The sequence below is a fragment of the Plectropomus leopardus genome, chromosome 6 (assembly GCF_008729295.1).
Source record: "Plectropomus leopardus isolate mb chromosome 6, YSFRI_Pleo_2.0, whole genome shotgun sequence".
NCBI classification, from domain to species: domain Eukaryota; kingdom Metazoa; phylum Chordata; class Actinopteri; order Perciformes; family Serranidae; genus Plectropomus; species Plectropomus leopardus.
In genome coordinates this window covers 26,122,784-26,143,849 of record NC_056468.1, presented here as the reverse complement: position 1 = coordinate 26,143,849, position 21,066 = coordinate 26,122,784, and the positions used below count along the sequence as shown (strand labels likewise).

General features: G+C 37.7%; 1 protein-coding gene across 1 annotated transcript in view; it reads right to left on the bottom strand.

The window, feature by feature from the left end:
- The window catches only part of gpat2 (glycerol-3-phosphate acyltransferase 2, mitochondrial), a 149,827-nt gene extending 138,856 nt beyond the window's left edge, over positions 1–10,971 (bottom strand). The window contains exons 1-2 of the mRNA XM_042488786.1: positions 10,904–10,971; positions 1,555–1,619 (exon numbers count right to left, since the gene is read on the bottom strand). The gene's annotated coding sequence lies outside the window, so the exon portion shown is untranslated. The remainder of the gene's footprint in view (positions 1–1,554; positions 1,620–10,903) is intronic.
- Between the last annotated feature and the right edge of the window lie 10,095 nt (positions 10,972–21,066).

The window sequence follows — 21,066 nt, the reverse complement described above, 5'->3', positions numbered from 1 at the left end:
ACTATAACACTGTAAACCTCACATTCTACTGTAGAATACTGTAATAATTTTAATAGTAATAAACTGTTGAAGTAATTTATGGTAGTGACACTGTAAAATAACAGTGGGATCCTAGCATAGTTTTTTATACCATGTTAGAAATGAAAACCAGTAGACCGCTGCACCCTACTCTGAGTACAACAAGAGAATATCTAAAACAAACACAATTATCATTAAAAAGAGTGTTTGGGTACTTATATGTCTGATCTTATGAGCATTAAGAAATCCCTTCATATTGCAATTTCTAACAAACGTGGTCAGATGAGTGTCTTTGTGGGGGTGGACAAAGAAGGTCATGACATGCACAGGCTTATTTCAGCTTGTGTGAACCATATGTGGCACACATCCCTCCTCTAAGCAAGAAATAAGTATCATCCTAACCATGAGATGAGATGAGAGTGATAAGAATACAGCCTTCAAGTAATGAAAGTGTGGCATCTTCAGCGTGATTAGGTATTCACAACCAGACAAGTCAAATCAGAGGTAATAGGGAAGACATCAGTGCAGCAAGCAAAGACAAATGAGAGAGGAGAGGGATGAGATGTAAGGGGAGGAAGAGAAAACCTCTGACTCAGAGCTCATTTGATTGCAGTGAACCAACTCTTCTCTATCGCATATGACATACTAGTTCACTCCACTGATACCCCACATGACACTCTTTCAACAAACCACTGCAGATGGACATTGCTTTTTACTTTAATAAAATCAATCAATTTCTCTGCCACCTGTTGCTACACACTCCCCCACATATGCGGGCACTTGAAATGTGGATTAGCTCATGTATCAACATTGAGGACACACATTGCAGGCTTCCTCCTCTCCTCTCCATCAGAGGATGAAATGACATGATATCTGATCCTGTCAAAGCTTTAAAACATTACATTAGGCCTCAGCTGCGGTTTCAATTTCTCTCATTTTCACTGTTCCGCCCATTTTATTGAACCTTAACCCACTCATCAAGTGGGTGTTCAGAAAATGTTCTTCTCAAAAAAGAAATATTGCAAGTGGAATAACCCGTTACTGATTCATTTTAATTTCTTAAAACAAAGTAATGCAGCATTGGTTACTGAAAGAAGGACTCAGCTGATTTTCAACGAGCTCTGTGTCATCACAGTGTGGGCAGTGTGTACAAATGAACAGTGTTTGGCTTCCACCATGCCGTGAGTGCCCAGAAATCCCCGCTTGTTTGCCTGCAGCGATCCACCAAGTGACGTGAAATGCGTCTTTGATCGGCACAGAGCTCTGCGCTCGTGGTGCGGGGGAGATGCCAAACACCTTTCATCTGCACATACTGCCCACACAGCTATAACACAGAGTTGGCTGAATGTTGACATCCTGATAAGTAGAAATCTTTGGGCATCTGACTTCTAAATGACCTTTTAGCCTTCACTGGGCTACTGCCACAGCAATGACATTACTCAAAGATGCTTATTTTATCATGCATTTTTTTTCTTAAATAAAAATACCAGATACTGCAGCAGATTTGTGCTAATTGAAGAAGGATGTTTGTCCTACCTTATTCTGAAGCAGCAGCAGGGTTTGTCTGATGAGGATGACTGGTGTCTAAAATTCAGCGCCGTCTTAAAGGAAACAAAAGACATGTTAGGAGCCTTATTTTATCATGTTTTTTTGTAAATATAGCTGATACTGCAGTACACTTGTACCAACTGACAATCATATCAACTATTGAAAACTGAGGTTATTACAGATTGCTAATGGCCGTGCCTATGTTTTTTTAAATCTAAAATGTTTTTATGAATTGTGTCCTTTTCCAAAATCAACTAGTAACTTCCTAGGGTAATTGTGTGTTCTACATTTTGAACTGGAATTTAATATTTAACAGTCTGAGCTTTGATCCCTGTCAGAGCCTTTGAACAGACAACAAGATATGGGGCTCCACTGTCACAGCATCAGTTATCACTCATCTCTGTTTGCCTTTAACTAATACAAACTGCTGTGAAGACATATTTTAGAGGAAAAATAGAACATAATGTTAATCAGTGTGAGCCATGCTGCTTTTTGACTTAGTTTTTTTTAATCCATCAAAGAAGATACATGCTCCTGACATGTTTGTGCTTTGTTGTGAGGGAAGTTAAGGATGGATGTAAGGGTGGACTAAAAATCATGTCTCAGTATTTTAAGGCTGAATGGCAACACCACACACACACACACACACACACACACACACACACACACACACACACACACACACACACACATTAGTATTTTCTACAAATTTACTGTATATCAGACAACAAAAAATTAGCTATCTAGCACACCCTGCGGTCCCTCTGCCTCTCTTCCCGCCAATGAGATACTACTTCGCCAGGAGGAGAGCAGATTGCAGCTCCAGAGACAAACCGTCAGTTACCAGCTGTAACATCTCAAATTTAACCACCACAAATCCAAGTGCAGTGGCTCACAACGGGCTGGTAGCAACTGAAAGTCTGCAGATCTGACAGGGAGTCGGGCAGTCCAGGATTAGACTCCTGTGTTGGGACTTCGCTGGATAATTCAAGTAGCTACAGCAGCTAACTGAAGACCTTTTTTTGGCTGCCGCTGCAAAATGCATATAATGTAAACACAGCATGTGTGGTCTTTGTGTTGTGGTAGGTGACAGTTGTTTGTTATCATTAGTGGACTCCATTTCCGCATGCGTTTAGCACTATACGGGAGCTGAGGAGAAGAAGGGCATTTGGTAACGCAGATTCTTTGGATTTTCCTGGAGAGCAATCATGAAGCCTGCCACAGGCTGTTAAAGGCAACCAAGAAAGGTCTCAGTTTTTAAGTTACAATACCAATACTGTTACAGATAGAACCTTTAAAACTATGTAGATATAGGAGATGCATGATTAAGAAAAACTTCCTGTTATTTTTTTTCTGTCAGACTAACAATTTATGTAGTCTGATCATTTTCAAAATATTTGTAAAATATGTATACATGGGACAGCGTCAATATTTTTGAAAAACAATCTCCTTGGAGCAGCAGCATAAGCCATCAAAGAGGAAGCTTGTTTCAAGGATTTATACTCCCAGTCATTCTGCACACAGGAAGTGATGTATATCTTCAGATTTATGGGGACAAAAGGGAAATTCTAGTATCACTGCATTACAACCCACATACATGGCAGCAGAAAGCCCTGCAGGACAGCAACTCATATGAAATAGACCTATACCTTCGTCTCTTCCATTAATCAAATTTACTGAATGCAATTGAGAATTAACTAATGTCTATGTCCCAAGGAAAAAAGCACATGCTTCCATGAGCATAACAATTATTATCTTCATCATCATCATAATTGTTTATAATAACCCCAGGTAAACTGTGTGTCAGCAGTGGTCAGTTTGTAGCTTTGTACATGTCTGTAGGTGTGCCTAGTTATTTTTGATGATGGACATCAGCTGGGTCCCCCATGCAAGTCAACTTCCTTGGTAACTGACTATAGAAAGACAGCAGAGGTTGTGACAGCCCTCCTAACTAGTATCACATGACTGGCACTGAATTCAACACGCATGAGGTGTAGGACACTTAAGTGGCCGAAATATAAAACTACTGCCTTATGGTAATTAGGGTGATTAAAATATTGCATGAATTAAAATTAAATGCCATTTGGACACGTGATTTTTTTTCTCCATCACCAAATGATTACTGTTTGTTTGCTTGCTGGTGCTCTAATAATTAAGATTAAGGTTAGTCCAAAGAGACACCATATGGTTTAAGCTTGACCTCTGAGTATTTGTGCCTTCCTGTTATTGAATTTCATCGGCTCTGCAGTTTTACTTCTGTGGAGTGTAATAGCAGCAGCTGCAATTCTGACCACCAGTAGGCTATCTATCTAACCTGTATGCTGTCTTCATATATTTTGGTTTTATGTGCTGTAGGCTGGAAAATGTGTTGTCTATTACAAGCCACCTGCTGTGCATTGACAGTGGCTAAAATACTGTCCAGAAGGATTAATGTAGTGTACAAGGATTATGGCTCTACTTAACTACATCTTTCCTAAAGTATGTATTAAATTATTCAGTCTGAACAGAGCTGGGGGCGACCATTAAAAATGCCTTTGAATATCTACTTTTCTGCCTTGTCAAACTCAACTTCACAAGATCCCTGACAGCAGTCAGTTTTCTCCAATCGTGTGCCATTTGGTGCAGCCTTATGATTTGAATTAAGGTTTCATAATGAGATTTTCATTAGTTATGATTCTGTGGCAGCTGTAATAAAACTGTCACAGATGGCCCTCTGTAGTGGAAACACTGATGTCGGTGTTGATTCTCGGATCACTTAAGTTACTAAGGCTGAAATGATTCTTTGACAAACTTGAGAAATTTGATGAGTTTAAATTTAAATTAGCAGGTTTTTAAATGTATCTGCATTCATACGCAGTTATCTGTTTATAGAGGTCACGCTGAACTATCAACTCTGCTGAAGACACTGCGCTCATCTTCACCACACCACAGACTGTTTGGGTTATATCTGCTGCTGTGGGATTGTGAGCTCTGTGCTAGGGACAATTATAAGAGTCTGCCTCATTGCACACACGTAGCGACAGGATTAAAGGTTAGCATCACTGTTGTAGATTGTTTGAACTGTTAAACATCTTAGAGAACAAAAAAAAGTTTGTGTATCCGACTGGGAGTCAGGAAGTTTCTAGATCAGACGCAATAAGAATGAAACATAGGTTAGGGCTGTCAACAGTTAATCAGTTAACCACCAGCACTATTTTTGACCGTTTACACATGTCTGTCTAGTGGTTAATTGTGCTACTCTTCAGTTTACAGCAAGCCGGGTCTGTTAGGAGCTGACAAGCTAGCGGCATGGCTCATAACAGCAAATAATGCCATGCAAACCCAGCAATAATGGTGTGGAAACAGTGAGACTGGTGCGTGGGCATAATATTAGCTCCTATCTGACCCGGATGGTGCGCACCGCAGAGCAGCTGAGGACAGTGGAGACTGGAGCCAAGCTTTTCGATCAATAAGCGGCCGATCAGTGTAACTGTGATCAGTATAAGTGTTTTCCACTGTATTATCTGTATTATTTTTTGAGTCATCTCAACAGTTTTCATTTACATCTATCCCCAATTTTAAAGAATCGTAATGTCGTCTGATGTATTAACCTGGTGACCTTGTCATGAATAGACAGGATCCCGACACTGGGAAAACAACTCTTGTATTTTGAGAACAAAATGAAAGTCTCAAACTAAAAGTCAAACAACTTAGAATAAAAATAAAGGAGAAAGAGTTCCCTGTACAAACAATGGGGAATAATGATTAGTTGTTAAGTATGCACATTCACAGCTCATTTACACTTCTGTCTGGCTGCTAATTGGTCGACTGAACATGCTGATGCTCTCTCCCACTCACTGAACAGAGTCAGTCCAGAGAGCCACAGCCACATGAGAACACATTCACTGACAAATGCTGGCGACTCTCTTCAAAGGAGCTGAGGTCTGCCCAAACAGTCAGTCGCCCTAGATTTGTTGCTGGGCATGTTTTGGAAAAAAGTCACTTAAGGAATTTTAAAAGTTGTCAAATATGGCAAGAAACTCACTAATTGGCAGCAAGTTTGCAGACAAAGAGAGCTTATGGTGAATGGTAAAATGGACTGCATCAGCAAAGCACCTTCTACCTTTTTGGACAAAGCACCTTACAAAGCAATTTGCCTCTTATTAACCTATTCACACAAAATTTCACACACCAAGTGTGGCGGAGTGGCCATGCAAGGCAGTGATCTGCCCATCAGGAGCAACTTGAGGTTCATTGTTTTATTGAGGGACACTTCAAGATGTGGACACGAGAAGCTGGGGATCAAACCACCAACCTTGTGATTAATGATACGACAGCCCGCTCTACCTCATCAGATGCCCTAATATGGTGGGAGAGAGGCAGAATTTACCTAGCAGAATTTATGGGTATAGTCAGGGCTCGGTGATATGGACAAAATTTATATCTCAGTATTTTCAGGCTGAATGGCAATACTCAATACATATCTCTGTATTTTCAGTTGCAAGTCAAAGCCAAATTTGAGACGTCACAAGCGTTTCTAAAATATTTATAAAAACAGACTGATGAAAATAAAATGCAAATATAGAGATTTTTTTTCCCATTTGAAAATACTCAGCTGCACAATGTGTAATGAAAAAAATAAATAAATAAATAGCAGGGCTTTATTTTAATTTTTTGCACACAACATTGGAGCTCTAGAGCTTTAAAGGTTTGCAGGACATGCCATATTACTATAAAATGAGTATAAAAGTATCAAGTAGGCCTAAATCTATTGTCTAGTACAAGTAATCTGGTACTTGAAAGTGATTTATGTCATTTATATTTACATTTATCTAGGCTATTAATTTTATTTATGCACACAGCATAGATAGAGTAAGCGAGGGAAGGAGTGAGAGACACTTTGTCATCGATACATTTGTCTTGTGTATGAAATGCCTGTGTTGTCTCTGCATTTTTCAAAACAAATCTGTCTCCAAATGCTGCACTAAGTGGAATTGAGGGCAATTTCTTAAGACATTTAAGTGTCTTTACTTTGTTATGTTATTAAAAAAAAAAAAGACAAATGCTGCACTAAGTGGAATTGTGATAAGAGCCATATAAATATTTTTATAGTTTGTTTACTTGCTATTTTGTAAAAATAAAAACACCTAGGAACTGTTTGTTTGCAGACATTTTTCTTGTATTGCATTACACAGCTATTAAACTGTCAAGCATACACACTGGATTTATCTTAATAACCTTAAAATACTTAAAATTTGCACTGAGCAGCTCTAGGTAAAGGTAAATACAAGTATTGGATCAGGAATCTGCAGATACTCAATATTAAATGACCTGATCAGGATGAGGTGCAAAAAACTTGATCAGAATATCCCTATGTGCAACGTATAGACCAATGTCGCACTGTGGACTAATTAACAAACACCATAAAACAGAGTAGCAGCACTGTGTCGCTCTTAGTTTAACTGGAGAACTTTTTCTGAAGAACAGCGTTATGTAATGTAACTTGACCCTATATCGATATAAACTGTGTTTTCTCAGTCTACATCTTGCTTGAAATATTGATATATCGTACATATTCATTATATTGCCCAGCCCTAGATGTATTACCTTTTAAGCTCACTTTGATTACTTAAGCTCATTTAAACAATCACAAAAGTAGCTTTATTAAAAATATGATGTCAAGCAGGGTCATATCGTCTGCCCAAGGGGGAGCCCGGACATCCTGACGGTGTTTGTACTTTTACTTCCACATAATACTCACTCTATCTGAAAGTGCAGAGCTCCTGCCCTTTGTCATAGCTCAGCTTAAGCTTAGAAAAGTTGAGTTCCAAACTTTTATAATTTTTTCTTACAATGCCATTCAGTCAAGCTGAACCTGCTATAAAAAGAGATTGGGTTCAGACATCTGGTGATGTGAGACAGTTGTTCAGTCTATACATAATAGTCTTCGACTGTGATATAATTGAGTCACAATGTCAGTGTTTTTTCCTCTATTCCTCTCAGATAAATGCAATTCTACCTGTCACAAAATTCTGACATCATGCCATTTTAAAGCCTAGCTAAATTCACTTGAAGTATAATGAATCAGCTGAGGAGGGAGTGCAGAAACTCCAAGATGGACAGATTTACAAGAGAAAGGCCAAAACATGATGGTCAAAGGGTAGTGGAAAATGTTAGAGGTGTGACAGAAGGCACAGACAACTTTGAAGCACTGGACTCTTAAGATCTCTCACATGAGCTCTGTGCAGCTTAGCCTCAGTCACCTACAGTTCATTCATTTCCACCAGGACAAAATTAAATCAGACTGCAGTGTTCTTTAGCCGAGGCCCTTTTTAAGATAAATCCACATTATGATATTTAACTCCCAGTCATGTTTTATTGATACTTAAAACCTTGTTAAATAATTCATTTAAAATGTGTTTTCTGCTCACATGCTGTTGTTATAGTCCCATGATAGTAGAGTAGTTATAATAATTTACATTTTTTTATGACATAGCTTTAGCTGATTAAGACAAATAAAGATCCTTATAGTAGTGTTTACATAAGTGTGTTTTTATGTGCATTTTGACGTATGGCATTAGAAAATCTGTATGGAAATGGCAACATTCGTCAAAACTTTCTTGATTGTGCAATAACAACACATTTACATCTTAAGTCGTCACATACTGCTGCACTGCAGTGGACATCTGCGTCTAACGTTTTAGGTATCCTTCTGCAGTTTACGTTCTGGGATAGCGCGACTGTGATGTCAACAAATGCACAGGATAGAATTCTCACGATTTTTTTAAAAATATGAAATGAGATTACAGAAAAATTATGACAAAAAACTAAATTTAATTTAAATTATACAAAATACTGCATTTTCTCTTCTTTTCCATATCAAATTAACAAATCGCTTTTTATTTCTGAGGTAAAGTATAAATGTATAACACAAACTATGTAATGAATGCATTTCTGGACATTCACAATGTCTCCTAGTGATAAAAAAGCTCTTATACTTGGGACAGAGGTGACTGATGTGGAAATGATGCTTTTGCAAGAGGGGAAAGAGAGGATGAGTTTAAAGAACTAAGTTGGTCATTACCCACCCGTGGGAGATAAGTTGGGCGCTATTTGTATAGTTCAACACACTCTTGTAATATTTGCAGACTGTTTTTGTCTTTTTTTTTTTTTTTACGCCTTTATTACTTTCTAACTTGAGGAAACTCAAATGCCACCATACTTCAATTTGAAACTGGACGGTGCATCTTTTATTTCAATATTGCATGTCGTGAAGCCTTTGCTTCATCTTATTTACGTTGGTGAGCTGTCTCTAGTCTCGTACATGACTTAGGATGTTGAACACGTAGTGATGTGGCATGTCAAGAAAGCGAAGTCAAAATTAGATAACACACTCTGCTGTTCAAAAAAAGTATCGCGGTTCATTTTTCATCTCACATATTTTTTATCAATTTTTAACTGCCTCATGATGCATCATTACATCCCTAATGTTAAGATAACATGAGAACATGGCAACCAAGGCAAGGAAGTCAACAAACGGACATGATGGCGCAGATGGTTAGATTTAGTGGAAAGTGGCACATAGCGCCCACGACAGGTTCCATCAATCCACGTTCTCCTGTGACGCCACCCATTTGAGTAACATGTGGACACGGCAGGTGCCATCCACTCACCGCCTGACATATAAAAACACTGCAGCCCAAGTTAGACTACTATACACTGCACACAAAACCTCAAGGACATTTAGTTTTGACTCTTGTACCACATGTTAAATCAAAAAGCAAGCAGATAAGAAAAAGCAAGTCAGTTGTAGCTTTGAAACTGATCTGTCACATCTCTGTGACTCTGGGGTAAAGATGACAGTGAGTCTGAAGTAAAGGTGCCCATACTGTCTGTCTGTCACTACATCATTCCCAACAGGAGAAACTAACACAAGAGAAGCTCTACTCAAAGAAAAAATGATATATTACATATTAGACTAGTGCATTTCTTTGAATATCACAAAGATATCTTCCTGCTTATTTGGTACATGCACTATCACATGCTATGTAGGCAGTAAATATCAGAGAAAACATTATTAAAAAGTCTGAAGCCTAAAACATAACATTTACTTGAACATTATTAGCTTTCATAAAACAATCCTAACTGACTATTTACCTTAATTATTTTTAATAATTGAAAGCAAACACTCTTACAAGTGTTATATTTTTATTTTTACTCCTTTTTGCTATCTTCCCAAGTATCTATTTAACCCTATTGTTAAAGGCAAAACTTTATTTATGTCCTGCTGCAGCCTTACACTGTATTTCAACTTTAAGTGCTGCCTACATAGAAATGGACTTTTGCTCTCACTGGGGGGAAAGAAACAAAAAAAGAAAAAAAGCAGACAGGAATTAAAGTGAATACATCCTCTTAAAAGCACCAAAGCTTTATTTTGTTGCCACCAAGAGTCTGGCCTTTATTTGCAGGGCCAAAACGCTGGCACAGAGCGGCCATTAACAAAAAATATGCACATTAATTAACCTGTAATTTAATCCAGGTGTGCAAAAAATACACTGCTAACAAACTGACCATGAGAGAGCTGTGTTAGCTCTGAGCTAACTGTATGAAGCACCTTTACCCTAATGTTAAAAGACTCAGCAGAGGCATAATCTTTTACTACGCAACAGCTATGTGGCATACACACAATAAACCAGGCAAAATCAAACTTTTCTAACAGCAAGTCTATCAGAAAAAAAACGTCGAGCGAATACTGAAGTTGTGTGGTTTTATAGATAACACTTAGCTAAGGTATGAGCATGTCAACTAACGTTAGCTATTTAATGCTAGCGTTACATAGCTATTCAAATAAACGGTTATTTCACCCTCACAGTCAGAGAAGAAAGACAGCTTAACTTACCGGTTACATTATGTTACTTCTGCTAAATGTCAAATGTCCTGTGAGTGAAAGTGTCCACATCTGTTCACCTGCGTTGCGCTCCGTGGCACCTGTGCTAAGCTAAACCAACACTGTGAGACGACGCTGAAGTTCGCTTCCAATTCAAAAATAAATATCATTTTATCATATGGGCAGAAATTAGTCTAGTGGTCAATTCGGATATTTCACATTAAAGTCACTATCTGCCAGTATCGATGACATGCCAATATTATTGTGCAGCCTCAGTGAAAATGCAAAAAACATCAAGACCTCATTAAACCGTTTAGTTAGTGAAGCTACGAAACGGAAGCTAACTTCAGCATCGCCACTGTGCGCTAACAAACCTTATCGAACAACCGTTTGCTCCCCTCACAACAACAATACAACATTTTGTGACTTACTAGCAAACTTTAAAAAACCTAAAAGGGTCACGACACCTACCACAGTTTTCAAGATGTTTCCAGAGTCCTTTCAGGTAATATCTCCTCAGCTTTCCCCCTCATGCAACTCCTAATCAAAACAAAGATGGCTACCGGATGTGACATAAGCGTATCATCCTACTTATTTGTAAGACATAAAGTTTAAAAATTATTTTATCAAATACTTATTTGATGTTATTTCAAAACTTTTATACAGTTTGATATGCTAATATTTTCTTGTTTATCCTAGGCTTCTTACCAGTTTTAACAGACAAAATCATGTCATCCCATCCCAGCTTCTCTCCTTTGGCATCCTGTGGGTTTCTAGAATTGATTTTAAGATTTTTCCGATTACTTTACAGCTCGTTTGGTTGTGGCCCCAGGATACATAACAGAAATGTTGACCCTATATGAGCCAGTTAGTAGCCTTAGCTCTTCAGGTTTGGCACTTCTGGCCGTTCAAGAGTCAAGGCTTAAATCTTAAGGTGATCGTACTTTTGCCATCCCCTCAACTTTGGAACAACGTGCCTGAGTAAATCAGGTTGACAGAATCAGTGACAAAAATTATCTATTATAACCCATTTTTATACACTTGCTTTTATGTGTGCTGCCTTTTTATTAATTTTATGTATTTTTCATTTTATTTAATTCCTTTTATTTTGTGGTTTTATTGCTTGTATTGTATTGGTCTTTCTATTTGTATTTATTTGACAGTTTGTGTCTTGCATTTTGCATTTTTTGTCCTCTTGTTTTCACTTTATCTGAACTCCACCAAGGTTTTGTCATACTTTTATGCTTCCAAGTATGCAACTTCTGCTTTTGCTTTACTTTTTTAAGCACTTTGTAAACTCTGTTTTAAATTTGATATATAAGTTAAGTTGTTGTTAAGTTATTATTGTGTGATATCACCATTAAAAAAATCAATATTGTTCCTCCTGCAGCTTCCTAGGCTGACTCTTAGCATGCAGGGAGTAGCTATGCCAGATCAAAGGAGGTGCACCCACAATTAATCGTAAGTCCAGAAATGTCACTAATCCAAATACTATAATGGAATTCATGACAACGAAAAAATAGTGAAAATAAACATTTCTTATTGAAGGTACACTTATTATCTTTTTCTGGAGTGTCTTTTTCTGTTTTGCAAACAGACAAATGTTTCAACACCACTATGGTGAAATGGACTGCATTTATATGATTCCCTTCTACCTGCCCAGAGAAAGCGCTTTACAATTTCTCTCTCATTCGCACATTCACACACCAGTGGTTGCAGAGTTGCCATGCAAGGTGCTGACCTGCCCATCAGGAGCAATTTGGGGTTCAGAGTGATGCTCAAGGACACTTATACTATGACAGGAGATTTTATTTCTTTCAGATACACAGAAACATGGGGGAAAGGCAAGAAGCAACATAAAAAGAAATGACCCAAAAGGTAGCAAACAAAAAAAAGTAAAAAGTTTCAAGAAAATTATGTGAAAATATGTAAAACAAATAAACAAAAAATAACTACAACAACATAAAGAAAAATGTCTTGCATTGCATTTATTTTTAGTACAATTTTAAATATAAAAATATTAGAATTATAAATAAAGTTTTGCAACATTTTCCCTATTTTTGGGGGATACTTTTCCTTTTTTTTCTGGGACAGGACATTTCTTGCAGAGTTTCTGATTGCCTTTCTTCCCCATGTTTTCTAAGAAATCAAAACAATTTCTCAGGTTTCAGACTTTTAAATGCTTGTGAAAGGCATCTGAGCGCAGCACTTAAAAGACAACATGCTCTACCTCCTGAGCCTATTAATTTAATAATACATTATTAAAGGGGAAAATCCTTTTGCAGATATTTAGACTGCCTATTATCATTAAAAATCATTATCATAAAAATTCTGCATCAGTATGAAGGCCGTAGAAAACACATGGAAGAGGTTAACCTTCAGGAAATCTTTTCTTTTTAACTCAAATCATTATCTTTGCGCTAAACCTTAACATGAAAGAATTTTCTGGCAGAATGCCCTTCAGCCAAACTTCTCACAACAGCCCTTAGAAATAAACTGATCAATCCCAAAGTACAAAGATCCTACAAATATTTTATTTAATCCTCACCAGCCCTCAAGAATCACAGAAAGACTAACATCCTTCCTCATGCATCCGTGCATAATTTTATGTAATTACAAGCCGATAAAAATTGTTATATTTATTGCATATAAAATGTACTGTTGTAATATAATCTTGTAATATAGAGGGATTAGAACACAGCCTCAGGTTACAGGATTATTATTATTTAATTCATAGTAAAACTATAATAATTGCAGAATAACCATGTAGTTGCGTAATCAGGTTTATTTACAGTAAAAATTAATGATGGGATGGGATTAGCTTTTGCCTTTGAAATCACCAAATGCGTCAAATCGTTAAAAAAAGTTTTATTATGGTCATTAGTATGTTTTAGTATGTATCTGTTTCCTATCATTTGCAGTGGCCTGCTCGTCTCAGTGTAGTCTTTCTTGAGTCCCACCTTAACTTTTACAACCATAAGGAACAAGTGTTAGTCTGATTAAAGCCAGATGTTAAGATCTGGTGTTGTAGAGTTAGACCACACTCTTGTTAGAGCTCCACTGGTGACCCCCTCTGCGTGACCCGACTGTTTCAGGTCATCAAGAGGAGCAGATAAGCTGTAGCTTGTCTAAAGGAGAGGCTAAAAGGAGAATAGTGCCAGGCATGTAGGAGACAGTTCACTCATCTCAAACATAGGAGTGCCAAAGCGCTAGAGCCAAGACAATTCGAAACCACAGTACTGGAAATTTAGCTGCCAGTAAAGTGTAATCGATTGTGACCTGACAGAATGGTAAGCCTCAAGATTCCCTGTGAGGCTGCATCATGTCTGTAGTGCTGTAGTTTATTACTGAGCTGGTTTTAACAGATGGAGAAATGAAGAGCTGCATTCACTTGATTGTGCACACAACATCAAACATTCAGCGCATTTCAAATCTCTATTTGCCCCATTTAATGAGGTATTGTTTCCTAGAAACCAGGGTGGAATTTTCTCCCTCGCTGGTGCATACAAGTATTGACCAGGTTTTAATGGATTTGATATTAAAGTTAATTTTACTGATTAGTTCTCCCTCCCTGGGAGAAAGTTTGTTAATCAGTAAAGTCACCTGGTGTGCGCCTAAAAGATCCAAAAATCATTCGTCCTTCCCTCTGTGACATGAAAACCGATACTCTGTGTGGCTCAGCAGAAGAACACGCAGGTGTTTCATCCCAAGGAGCTTTTTCAGTTTCAACGCAGAGACCAGCATATGTTTGAAGAGTTTTTTTTTTTTTTACTGTTTTAAGCTAGTTGTTTCATTCCTGTATTAAAGCTGTATCAGCGGAACAAGGTGAAAACACTGACATATTATCAGCTCATAGAGCTGTTATGTGGAATGCAATCATTTGCCCACATTAACATTCGTTTGGAGTAATTTCTCTGACTACTTGACAAATCTGAGTCCAATATTCATTCTCCTTTAGCTCTGTTTTGATCTCTGCCAGGCCCCGAGGAAAATATCTGGCCCCTCAACTAGTCGTTAACTATATCTCCCTGATAATTGGTGCTGGGCAAGTAGTATCAAGGGGGTTCAGAGGGTTTTTAGCTGAATACATTTACATGCTGCTGCTGAAAAGTGGGTTGATGTGGACAGACTGTGGGCCAGAAAACCAAAACAAGGAGCTAAAAGAGGCACCATTGAGCTGAGAATCTTCTGTGGGTTCATGAGGAATCCCATTCACAAGCACACTACAATCTATTGTTAATATAAAAATGTTAATTCTTGCAGCTTCAATGGAACTTTGTGTAAGATTTTGATTTTTTTTTTTTTTTTTACCGGGAGCCGAATTTTCATCAAAGGTCTCTTTCTCTCCAAAACAAACACACTAGACGATTTTAACACAGAATAAAGCAGTTAAGCATTAAAAAAAATGTGTTTTAAGTCATTTCACTTTATTTTTGCAATATATTTTATTTCATTGTATTTTGCAATATATTTTAGTTCATTATATTTCAAGCCCTGTTGTATACATTTTGTGAAATAAAACTGAACGTGCTAATTTATCTCATATGTGGACCTTGAATGAATGACTAAGTACAAAATCTGGACCCCTTGGCTGGACCAGTAGTGAACCACTGCTCTAAGGTTATAAAAACACAATTATTCTTATTCTCAGGCAAGACAAGGGAGGTGATTATATACAAAATAAAACATACTTATTAACTGTAATATATTCAATTTCTGCCGATATATCCCCCTAAATCCTACACACTGGACCTTCAAGTTATTCACTATGAAGGCCACGGAAAAGGATTTGAGTGTTGAGTACATAGCTCTATTGAATATCCCATGCTAACCATCAAGTAAATATAGCAAGGCTGGCATTTTGGATGAAATATGAACATGACATTCATGCTTTGCACGCCTGCAGTTTTAATTGGCAACAAGTTGCAACGTAAGCATGGACTATGTCACTGATTAGAGCCGCTTCGTCAGCTGCAGAGTTCCTCTTTTGATTATGGTGTAGCAAACATTCTTCTCCACATGGCCTCCTCTTTAGCTCTTCTTTTCCACTCTATTCCTCTTCTTGTCTTCACTTTGTTTGGCAGAGAGGAGTGGCACTGAGTGGAGAAGGGGTGAAAAGCTGCAGCATACATCACTGCTCATGACCGCCCAGTCCTATTGGAATTAATGATTTACAACAACATCTTGCCACAGAAATAAAGCAGGACCCATATGCTAATGGGTAATGATGTATTGATTGGCATATTTATATTGGTCGTTAAAACTTATCTCTTTAAGCCAATCCTCTCAACCATTTTGGTATTGCAGACACATCATTGACTGACTCTGACTCACATATATGCTCTGAATATCTTTAATTAGTATTGCATGTGAGCGTTCATCTGCACGCTATACATGATGCCAATAAAGTATTTAGTGTACTTTCAGTTTTGCAGAATACTGAGATCCACCCACGTATGAATCAAACAGAGGGCACACATGCGTACACTCACTAAAGTCAGATTGGTACATGATTTCAAAGAGGTATCAGGATACATCACTGAGATAAAAGCCTCAGATGTAATATACTTTGGCAAGCCACAATCATAACAAGACTCATATGTGCACAAAATTACCTTAATAGCTAGTTACTGGACACAGGAGTTCATCCCCGAAATGCAATAGCGTTATTATATCTGCTGATGCCATTACTGTGTGCGTCACACACAAGAGGATGACTCTTCAGGTGTGTGCTTTGTTTTTACCAACGCTGAGCTGATTCGCTGATTCGCTGATGCCGTATGAGGACTTGCAGTTACCTCAGCAGCTGGAAAAGTACCATTCTTAATGTGAGTGTGTTCTGCATGAGTGACAGAAACACACACACATTCACAGGTAGAAAGTTAGTCCCGTATTCACTCTGCCATGAGCGCCAAGAGATGCCAATTCGTGTTAGCCCCATGTCATGTTTCATTATTGCTCATTCCATCACTCGGTGGTCACGATGCTTGATAAGTAATCTAGAGAATTTCTCAGCTGCCAATCAGTAACACCCGTCCCCGTCAAATTATCCTCTGCTCTTCCGGCTCCCCTTCTTGTTCTCTGATCACACAGTTAGCCGCTTTTGTCATCTGGCACGCAATGACAGCCACAGGAGGGGATCGGCCTTCAACGGTCATAGACTGAACACCCACATCCCCCATTCCCCTGTGTTACACCAGAATAAGAGTGTGAAATGTCTTCAAGACAATCGTCATACATAAAAACATGAGCACACACATGCACACAGATACGTTTGTCTGTCTGAGGCAGAATATGAGTGCCAAGCTGTGTATTTGGCTGCGTTAGTGTCCTCAGGTGGCAGGGAAGTGTAACTAGAAAAAGTTTGTCACTTAAAGGGACAGTTCAAATCATAGAAACACATTTTTCTTCTTATCTGTAATACTTTTAATCAATCTACATTGTTTTGGTGTGAGCTTCTGAGTTTTGTCAACATGTTCTCATCCCAAATTCATCACACATTGCAGCTTTGTCGGTAGACTTCAGCGTCTACATATTGTTTTTGCATCGGGATAACGTTAACGTCATGTCAACAAATGCATATGATTGAATGAAATTGGCATGTGGTTGTGTTTAGGCAACAAAACCACATAGCAACCACTGCTAGAACATCAACAAACCCACATGCTGGCATGGATGGTTAGAGTCAGGTGACATTTATTTATTTTATAAATTTCCTGCCAGTTTTAGTTTCCTTCTTTTTATGTTTTTGAAAGAAATCAAGCCCATTTGAATCAAGATTCAAGATTTAAGATTCAAGATGCATTTTATTGTCATTTCACTGAGTATTCGCGTACACAGAATGAAAAGAAATGTTTTTTCCTTACCAGCTTATAACAGTGCATTTGAGTTCTGTGCAATTAAAAATGCAGTAATAAATATACCATGAACAACTATAAAACACACAGCAACACAAAAGTAAGCAGCAGGTTCAAAGCTGAAAAAAGTGCATGAGTCTTCTGTTCAAGTCCCATGAATGTTTGTTGGTGCTGACGACCTTGCTCCCCTCTCATAAGAGAAACAGTAAAAGCTAGATTTAGAAGCAAGACGGTTGTTTACAAATGTCATTTAAACCCTGAGAGGGAGACATTATATCCTGAATATCATTAATTGTTCTTTGAGTGACATCACACTGAAAGGTCCTGGTTTTATGCTCTTACATGAGTATTTCTGAAAGTAAAATCCATCTTGTCATTAAACTGATAGTCAGTGTGGTTTTATGTCTTTACTTTGCAGCCTATTTCAGGACAGATGTCATCAAAATCTCACAAAATGGCTTTGACATTTGACTCTCAACATGACCAAATGAATGGCATGGGAACACTGAATGTGCACTTCAACATCCTGGAATAAGTGGTACCCTTTTCTGGAATATGGTTTACTGAATATTATCAACTTGGCACAGGGAGGCTTAAAGGAAATATTTATCTCAAATATCTCAGATGACTTGTCTTAGAAGTCTGCAAGCTCATTATGATAGATTAGCAAACAAGGATGTCTACCTAAACGTTGCAGTGATAGATATCATAAAATTCTGGCATTCACACAGAATGCTGCTATAAATGCCCACAGGATCGAGCCACTTCATCTTCTCTCCATGTCACAACCTTCTTTTCAGGCAATGTGGAATAATTGAAAATGTGATAATATAATATTCAGTGCTGCCTGCATGAAACACAAAAATATATGAATGTATGTGCTGAGTGTTTTATGAGTGGAGGAGACAACGCTGGACACCTTTGAATCTCAACAAAAAGGTAGAAAAAGATAATCTATGTTGTGTCCACAGTCTCGTTTGCTGGCCTCATTTTTGGTTTTGTGAAGTGAACTAAAAAACTAAAAAAAAACTAAAAAACTACAACAAAAAAACTACAGCGAAAAGCTTTGAGGAATATTCTTGACACAAAAACTTTAACAAGGATTGAATGTTGAGATTGTGAAAAGAAATAAATGCCTCTTTCTCTTTGCTGTGCTGGGTGCTCCCCTCCTGTTAGTCACATGGAGCCCTCCGTCCACACTGATGATGAGAAGCCAACCACTAAAATCAGTCACTGTTAGGGCTTCAAAGCGGAGGGGAGAAACTGTGGGATGATGCCAGGAAACTAAGGTCAGCGGCCTTAATTATAAAATGGTGTTCTGCTTACATTTGTTTTTGTGTAATGATGTGAGCAGAAACCCACAATCTGCAGCTCCTGTATTTATAACAACTTGTTTTTAAAGCTGTACTGTACTTATAATGGAAAAGTCAAAGAACGCTTGAGTGGATTTTCCTCTGGCTTCTGCAAAAAGGGAAATAATAAAACCAATAATAAAACCATTTGGTAATGCTGGGAGAAATTAATAATCAAATATATTTTTAAAAAGCATCTGCAGGGAGTTTTTATCTGGTTATGAAACACTCTCAAATGAACACTGATGCCTCAGTATGACCTACATAAGCAAACGAGGTCATCAGCGAGAAGACTATTTCTATATAATTACTCTTAATGCCTGGGTCAGATTCCATGCAAAGTTGGACGAAACACTTTTTTCACACAAACTGGAAGAGCTGATTTTTTTTGACATTTTATAGGGCAAAATTTCATGGTGAGTCCTCTATAGCCAGAAAACCCTTTGAACCCTGAACAAATTGGTTTGATTACTTTCAAAAACATGCAGGAAAGACAACAAGCAATTTATCAAGAAATGATCCCAAAAAAACCTACCAAACAAGAAAATTTAAATGTGCTGAAAAATGTATTAATTTTTTATATTAATTATTTTTTTGTACTATCATTTTTAATATAAAAATATTACAACTAAAAATATAATTCTTTCTCCTATTTTGGGGGATAATTTTTAAATAATTCTTATGCCTTTTTTAAAAATATATATTTACAGAATTTTATTGTTACATTTTTACTAATTTTTACAGTTTGTTTGGTCATTTACTTTTTTTCCTGCATGTTTTTCAAAGAGTAAAAAATGTTGTGAAAGGTGTCTAAATGCAGCACAAGAATACTGATGTCGAACCAGGTTTCAAAGAGTTAAAAAGAAGCAGGAGGAAATTTTTTTTTGGGAAAATCTTATTTTCTACTTAATATTTTTTGGTTATAGATGAAACTGGGGCAGGATCAGCAAAGAGAAAAGTAAATAGTTGACCTAAGAATAAAAAAACAGACAGATATGGTAATGAGCTTCTGATCTAACTCTCGGCAAGAGAGTGAAGTATATTTCCCAAAATGTTTAATTATTTCTTTTAAAACATTGGCCCATGAATAATAAAGAGTCTTTCAACTGTTATTTTATTAACGCAGATTGTTTTTGGCATGTTTGTAATAACTTGACCTGCTGGCCGTTGGCTTCATGTGTGTTCAGTCAGGCCCTGATGACTGATGAGGTGCACCTGTGGAGTATCTCACATACAGGGTGACTTATCATGCATGCCTCATTTAGCACTGAGGAAAGTCCAACACGGACTGAAACATTTGCACGTCTACACATTTTTTCACTGTCTGTCAGCCCCAATATGTAAACAGAAACATTGCATCATTGCTGCAATAACTCAAACAGAGGAACCATGTCTTAACCCCGTCTGTAAGCAATCTCCATTCTGTACGTGCACCCAAACTTTGTTGGATAAAGTTCACAAAAAGTTCATACACTGAGGTTCTTATTGCTTGCTTCATAAAGTCCCCCATTCTGTTCTTCTGTTTGTGAATATAGCGTCCATAGAAAGTGATTTTGAAACTACATTTAAATGAAAATTGAACGACATTTTCAACATTTCATTGAAACAAAATGGTACCTCATGCACCTGGAAGGAGTCCCAGACTGCAGACATCAGCAAAAATCGAACAAAAAATGGATGCAACGTGTTGTCAAGGACGTGAGAGCCCTAAACGACCCACTATGATGGGTGACATTTATCTTGTGATTATTTGTAATGGAAACTGTCTGCAGTGTTGTGTCCATTACTTGGCCTACTGTACTACTGTATAGCACAGAGAGGACATAACACTTTCACATCCTGTTCTGCCTCCTGTGCCAAAAGTCACACACACACGTACACACACACACAGAAGTTCCTACTGTGTATCAACAAACAAACATGCCTCCTATTGCATTCTCATAAACTTTTCTTGCACTTTTAATCAGCCACACACTCACAAACACACACTCCAAAAAGATCTTTTTAGCACAACTTAGAGAGGAGACTGATGTTGCACTGATTACTGTGGATCGATACATAAATTATACAGTAGAAGGCTACTGACGCTTGAGCTAAAATTGATAGACTGCGTCAGAAAATCGACGTGGATCTGGGAAATCATCTTTAATCTTATTCTTTTTGTTTTGTTGCTGTCTGCGATGTGTAAGCATGTGGCGGCATGTGTGTATGCTGACATTCATAAGTGTGTATTTGTTTGTGAAGTTGAGCGTTAGTCATCTGTTTCTCTATTTTAGGCTCGAGTTTGTTTCTCTCTGTGTGTTCTTTGATTCATGCATGTGTGTTCGCTGTGTTTGGTTGTGTTTGCCTCGGCGTGCGTGCGTTTGTGTGACGGCATGTACGTATATGTTCGTGTGTCAAGATGAACTTTGTGACCTTTCCATGA